The sequence below is a fragment of the Dreissena polymorpha genome, chromosome 2, assembly GCF_020536995.1.
Source record: "Dreissena polymorpha isolate Duluth1 chromosome 2, UMN_Dpol_1.0, whole genome shotgun sequence".
NCBI lineage: Eukaryota > Metazoa > Mollusca > Bivalvia > Myida > Dreissenidae > Dreissena > Dreissena polymorpha.
Genome location: NC_068356.1, coordinates 82123109 through 82130774, shown reverse-complemented (window position 1 = coordinate 82130774; position 7666 = coordinate 82123109). Strand labels below are relative to the sequence as shown.

Sequence of the window (7666 nt, the reverse complement as noted above, 5' to 3'; positions counted from 1 at the left end):
AACTGAGTTGCAGAATAAATATGCTAAAAAATGACAAAACTCAATAAAACACAGTTATCAAGCGATTGTTTATAAATGCATTACACTAATGTGAACGAGCTTAAAAAACAGATATGTTTGCGTCAGGCGGAAGACTGTACAATCTAAATCACAAAAACGGCCACATTATATGTATTCTTACCCACTAGAAAGAACATTAAGACACATCCACTGGACATAATAATATTGACAGAAACGAAAGAATATGCCCCATGTGTAACTGTAATGATATCGAAGATGATTACCATTTCATACTAATATGTCCGCAATACATAGAAGAAAGAATCAAATATAGTCCAGAATTCTATAACAAGCGACCTAGTATGTTTAAATTTATTAAACTCCTAAATAGTAATAAGAAAACGACACTTAGAAAGATAGCAATCTATTGTATAGCGTGTTTCAAAAAAAGAGGAAACAATTTGTTTATTATCACATGATTTGTTAAGAAGTACTATAGCTTATACAAACAATTGAGTGTACTATGCTCGTTACATGTTGTTATTAACCATGTATGTAACATGTAACTTTGTTGTTGTTGTTGTTGTATTCCATGTCACATTATAACTTGTAATTAGAGCACTCTCACTATCCAGTGATAAGTGAATTATTAATTGATGTATGTAATTTGAACATTTTATTATTTATATCCAGCACGCATGTCTGTAAAATTTTCATGTATTTGTATATGACGATAAGCCTGTTATGCTTAAGTCAAAATAAATATTCTGTTCTGTTCTGTCTGTTCTGTTACTGGAATTCATAAGTTCTGCAGGTGCGCGCTGTCTTCCGTTACGCGCATCGCATACGCGTAGCATACTTAACAAAAACCCGTTTCTTACCATATATTATACAGTGAGGTATTACCAGATTATTGTTATATTTGTCGCAGTTTTTATGTTTTACAAGTATGGAAAATATTCTCTTATTTTTAACAGGTGTGCGATTGAGATCTGATTATTCACACACCATGATGATATTATTAATATTTATGTATATTTTGCGATCTCTCGTATTGATATGCAATACAAGCATATTATATGTGTATCCAATTGCACATTTACTATATGCCTTGCACATCGCTTACTTTCCACCTTAACATAGAATATGGAAACTGTATTATGAAGAGATATGTGCACACTATTATTTGTAACAACGTATAACTTACAAAAAATGAAACAGTTGATATAGTTTAAAGTAAGTTTATATTTACTATCAGCTGTGCCATTCTTGGTTTACCTCCTGTTTGCCCGACTGTACACCGTACGGTTTCAAATGGTAAATGTAGAACTCCAGGGCGTACATGTTTTCCGGCAACACGTAATGGAAAGAAATAGGATAGTCGCTGATGCTATCGCGACCCTGAAAAACTAAACAAAATTGAAATAAATAACAACATGATTATATGCAATCTGCAAAACACTGATGCAAATATTTTAACATTTCTGACAGGTGAATATGATCTTCATTTCACTGCTACAAAGGAAAAAGTAATCTAGTTGCATATATTTCTTTGACGATAATACAATAATAATGATTAATTCAAGGACCATATGTTTGTAGTTCCTGGTGTGATATGTTTAATAAGCGAGTTTTGCCGAGGTTACGTAGACTGATTTGGTGTTTGTCTCTGGTCTCTTAAATGATTTTCACGAAAGGGTGTCTCGGAAAAGTATATTCTGTATAGAAAATGTTGAATTAATAATATCGTTCGCTGTACCATATTGCAAACACATTTGTCATTTTTTGACTTATTTTGCTATTAAGCCTCAATTCTACATCAGTCAATTGACCGTTAGGCATTTCCCCAAAGTTTTGACCCCAAGAGAGCACACAAAAGCTTTGTAGAAGACCACCACACGATGTTACGTACCAAATCATAAATATCTGGGCATGGAAGCTATTACTATTATAAAATAATTTTATAAAATCTGTTGGCGATAACATAAACATTTTAAAAAAGGTTTAAACCAGTGTTATGCATTTTAAGTCCTTAAAATATGTCTATAATCATTATATATTATAAAATAATCATTGAAGAAGAGAATGTTTTCGGTTAAAAACAAAATAGAATAAACAGGGTCACACTATCGGTGACATATTTAACGGATGTATATTCCTGTTCTGATTGTTAACCTTCTCAATAGTACACGCTTGTTCTTCACACCGAACGTGAACGACATTAGCCTTACACAGTAATTGCAATAATAAAGTAATTATTTTTGAGAGAATTATTATTGAAACAATCAACAAATCTCGTTCACTGTTGCATTTCGTCCCAATGAACATCGCATTGTATTTATGCCTAATGTTTAATATTTAAAAAAACACATACCCGTACAACTTTAATACTTACTATGCCATTGTATAAATTATCGAGAAATCTTTAACTTCAGGGACATACTTCTAGTAAACATAAAGCAACACTATTATGTGCTAACTTAGATAAGTAGAAAGATCTGTAATGAACTATTGCAATGGCACGGTTCCTTTTTTGTCCCGTTTGTATCGTACTTGTAGTACCAGTCCCCGTAATTGCCCTTGAGGTGTGTTTCGGGATCAAAGAAGTGGAATCTACTTCGCCCTAGTTTATCGGTAGAATTTCCCACTTTTGCGCCCAGATTTTCCATACACTCTTCCATTTCAACATCCTCCGCACCGCCATCTTGCCTGCATACGGATGCTTTACTTCTTTGTGTGCCAAACCTGCGCGGTGATTCTTTGCTCAGCTGGTAACATGCCCCGCTGCTGAAAACCCCCTGCTGCACAAGCGCTTTAAAATGTTGGCAAAAGTAAACGGGCTGGTTTTTATTTTGGCCTGACAAGAAATATCGTAGATTTTCAAGATTAACGGAAGTATCTTCGTCAGCTTTCATAAACAAATCTGCGTCGTCCATATGGTGCTCGTATATGTATTTAAAAGCTTTCATAGTTTTCCCGGTGAGATGATCGCGCCCTTCCGGCACGTCGATGTCGATAGTAGGAAACGTCTTGTTGGTAACCGAGCTATGAATAAAACCGTGTTACAACGCCTCGCCCACGTGCGGCGCGCGGCAGATACCCTGGAGTTCAGATTCTGTGCGCTGGTCATATTCCAACACAGCAAGCGAACCTCCCTCTCCAGTTGTCGCGCTTCTTCGTCCTTTTTGTATGTGAGAAGACAAAAATTCACATAATATATCATTTGCTGTACCACTGATGATGATAATGATCATCATCATCATCATCATCATCATCATCATCATCATCATCATCATCATCATCATCACAATCATCTTCTCCATCATCATCATCATCAAGCCGTAATAACAACTTCCACGATGTCTTATTATGATCATTTGGGGTTTGTTCTGCTAATATGAATGAGGATATAGAACATTTTTCTAATGATGATGATAAGTAGATTGGTGATTCTACTAGGATGATACGATTTAAAGATAACGATTATGGCGAGAGTGTTGGTTATGGTATTTGTGATGACAGTTGTGGTGGTAATGATGATGAATTTTGTGTTTATATTCTTGATGATACTTGTGGAGGTGCCAGTTTGGGTGGTTGTTGTGGACCTGGTGGACATGATGATTGTGTAAATATATTTATAGAATGAGACATGTCGAAATCAGGCTGTACAGAATATTGTCAAAATGTGTTCCGATCGCACATCATTTATACAAAAACAACGCTTTTGGTGTCGAACTACAATTGCTTCACACCACATTTTAATGTCATCAGATAGAAAAAGCGAACGCATTTTTGCGTTGTGCACCAAAGCTGTGTTGAAACAGACGGGCGGAACTACAAGGCTTTAAATAGGGAGATTATTGGATTATTATACCTAGTTTAGCACATCATGAATAAAGCAATAGCAAGAATAGTATATATAAACTCATGTACCAAATACTTTATAAATAATAAGTAATACAGTTTCGAATCATATCATGTCCATAATCAACGATTTAAATAAGATTATTGCTTTGAAATATTATAATACATGTTGTAATATTGCTTAGAGCAATATATATATATATATATATATATATATATATATATATATATATATATATATATATATATATATATATATATATATATATATATATATATATATTAGCCTTGTTGTATTTAAACAAAAACGCTGTATTATTTTTTGCCGAAGCTTTCGACCTCACGGTCTTCATCAGCGGCCATTTTTTATTTTCAGATGTTTTATTATGAACGGAAATGACGTCGTGCATTTCCGGCGTCAACGTTGTTTACGCGCCCTTTTATTTACGTCTGTTCTTGCACGTTGATGCCATATGGTCGGTATGTCCTTAGTTTTGACTTCCACAATTGCTCCATGGTTTTGCGGTACTCGTCCGACCCGCTGAGTTTTTCGAGTCCCATTATTTGGAAATCATCCATGGAATGTCCGTCGGTGTAGAAATGTTCAGCTACCGGGTCACTGTGCTGTGTGCGAATACGCGACAGATTCAATAGATGTCGCTGGTACAGAGTTCCGCCGGTCTCTCCCACATACACGAACCTGCGACAGCGACGACAGTTGACCGCGTACACAACATTGTATGATTTGCAATCAACATTGTTTCTGACGCTGTACTTCCTGTCGTTGGGGTCTGTGAAATATTCCGCCTTCATCATATACGGGCAAATGGCGCATCTCTGCGCCTCACAGGGCCCGCTCATATTGGGTTTTCGGAAGAACATCCTATTGTGTTTTTTGTGCACTAGGATGTCTTGCAGGTTGCAATCCCGTCTGAAGGCTACTAATGGGGGCTCAGAGAACACTTCCTTCATTCTATCAGACGTGTGCAGCGTGTGTAGGTGTCTACGGATGATACGGCCGATGTTGGGTAGTGCGCGCGAAAACGTTATCACCAGCGGAATCCTTGTATTATGCTCCGAGTTTACCTTTTCGCGCAAAAGGTCCACTCTCTTTTTATTGTCGACCTTTATCAATTCGGTCTCTACAAACGCCCCGTCATATCCACGGTTCACGAGCTGTGTTTTCACCGCCTGTCTGTGCTTCCGGTAGGCAACCTCCTCTGAACAGATTCTTTTCGCACGCACATCCAGACCATATGGTATTGCTTTTTTTGTAGACTCCGGGTGCGAAGAATCCCTGTGTAGGTACAGGTGTTTATCGGTAGGCTTAGTATAAAGGTCGGTTTAAAGGCGCCCGTTCCGTATTGATGTCACCGTGTCCAGGAACTCTAGTTTTTCTGAAGAAAAGCGGAGCTCGAGTTTAATGCGAGGGTTGATTTCATTTCCTTGTGTGTGGTAAGTTTTAAGTGCCTCGATACCATGCGTCCATAAGCCCCACACATCATCCACAAACCGGAAGTATGCGAGTGGTTGCTTTTCTGACCGCCGGAACAGTTCCTCTTCCCAAGCACCCATGTAGGTTGATGCATAAATCAGCCCGAGGCGTGAGCCAATAGCCGTCCCTTCTGTCTGTATAAAGTGTTCGTCGTTGAATGAGAAGGTGTTGTTTTCCAACACAGTGTCCATCATCACGATGACGTCCTCTGTAGGAATTTCCGGGTCCGTTCGCCTGTTTAAAGCGTCTATAGCAGCAGCACGGGCCTCATCTCTCGGGACACAGAGATGCGCCATTTGCCCGTATATGATGAAGGCGGAATATTTCACAGATCCCAGCGGCAGGAAGTACAGCGTCAGAAACAATGTTGATTGCAAATCATCCAATGTTGTGTACGCGGTCAACTGTCGTCGCTATCGCAGGTTCGTGTATGTGGGAGAGACCGGCGGAACTCTGTACCAGCGACATCTATTGAATCTGTCGCGTATTCGCACACAGCACAGTGACCCGGTAGCTGAACATTTCTACACCGACGGACATTCCATGGATGATTTCCAAATAATGGGACTCGAAAAACTCAGCGGATCGGACGAGAACCGCAAAACCATGGAGCAATTGTGGAAGTCAAAACTAAGGGCATACCGACCATATGGCATCAACGTGCAAGAATAAACGTTAATAAAAGGGCGCGTAAACAACGTTGACGCCGGAAATGCACGACGTCATTTCCGTTCATAATAAAACATCTGAAAATAAAAAAGTGGCCGCTGATGAAGACCGTGAGGTCGAAAGCTTCGGCAAAAATCAAATACAGTATATATATGTATATATATATATATATATATATATATATATATATATATATATATATATATATATATATATATATATATATATATATATATATATATATATATATATATTTATTGGTAGGATACGGACGCACCAAAGATCGTTTTAATCTTAAAACTCGAAATATGCCGGAAAACAACAACAACAACTAAACTACGAGATCATTCTAAAGTTAACACGGTGGTTGTTATGTTTGAAAAATGATGGCCCCGCCCCACCCCCGTAGCAGCATACTGGTTTAAGGTATAAGTAATTCAAGTCTAACAATGCATATTTGCGCGAAAAGGGGGCCACAACTGCGGTTATGACAAAAACAAATGATGATAATTGTTATCTGACTGTCTATCTACGAGGAAAATATAACGATGATGGCGATGTTGGGTGTTGTTATGATTGTGGTGATGATGGTGGTGGTGGTAACACATGAAAATACTGCAGCGTGGTAAAAATTTACAAATGAAGAAAGATTCCCAATATTCGGAAAAGGCGTAACACATCATAATTTTGAACACGTTAGAGTAAACATTAACATATAATCGTGAGAGTAAACTCACAGTATCTTCAAAATTACTTCAAAAATATAATAAATAAATATGCACAATAAACGATGTTTTATTATATTTTTAATTTTTAAATCTCTTGCTACGCCACGATGAACACATTCCATATGATTAATTAGAAATATGTTTACTACCTTTGATTTTCCTGACCTTTATATTTTCAAAAAGGTGTATAAACACATATAACGTAAAGCAATTAAACAGTTATGCTTGCAATTTGGCAGTTGGACTTAAAGTTCTTTCGCTGTGGTCATTTAACCGTTGTAATTTATGTAGCCATCCACAGTTTAATCCGAACAGCATTAATGTCAACAATTAAAAATTGTTAAAGAGGTTTATAACGTTAACTGATGGTTATAATAATATGCCTGGTAGGTGTATTTCATATGTTGTAATAAACCTATATATGACATATGATATTTTAATTTTTCGTAACGGCTAGTACATACAATATTACTTCATGTTATAAAATCCAGGTTGTTTATGTTTTAAAGTGATTAATTGTTGACGAGCTATAGGGCTATTCCACTACGACCCGATTCCCTACGATTTTTCCCGATTTCCAATATTTTAAGGTCGGGACATTCGTAGATCAATCGGCGAAGGTCCTAACTCATTCGTAGCAAGTCGTGGGCCGGTCGTAAGTGATTCCTGCAACTCGTGAGATCCCCAAAAAATGTGGCCAGATTTTAAGTGTTTAAAGTTTTGCCAGGACCTCCAATACTGAATTTAATCGCAATTGACTCGTTACAGCGTCGTAGTGCGTTCTTGTGCGTCGTAATGGAATCGTAGTTAACTCGTGACTCAATCGGGGAATCGGTGATCACGTGATCTGTCTACGAATTAGCTACGACTTTGTCAAGACTCTCACGAGTTCACCCCGAGAGATTTGCGA

The 7666-nt window shown here is 37.5% G+C and overlaps 1 pseudogene; it reads right to left on the bottom strand.

The window, feature by feature from the left end:
• Window positions 1–1254: 1254 nt before the first annotated feature.
• LOC127869868 (glycoprotein-N-acetylgalactosamine 3-beta-galactosyltransferase 1-like) lies at window positions 1255–5655 on the bottom strand (annotated as a pseudogene).
• Between the last annotated feature and the right edge of the window lie 2011 nt (window positions 5656–7666).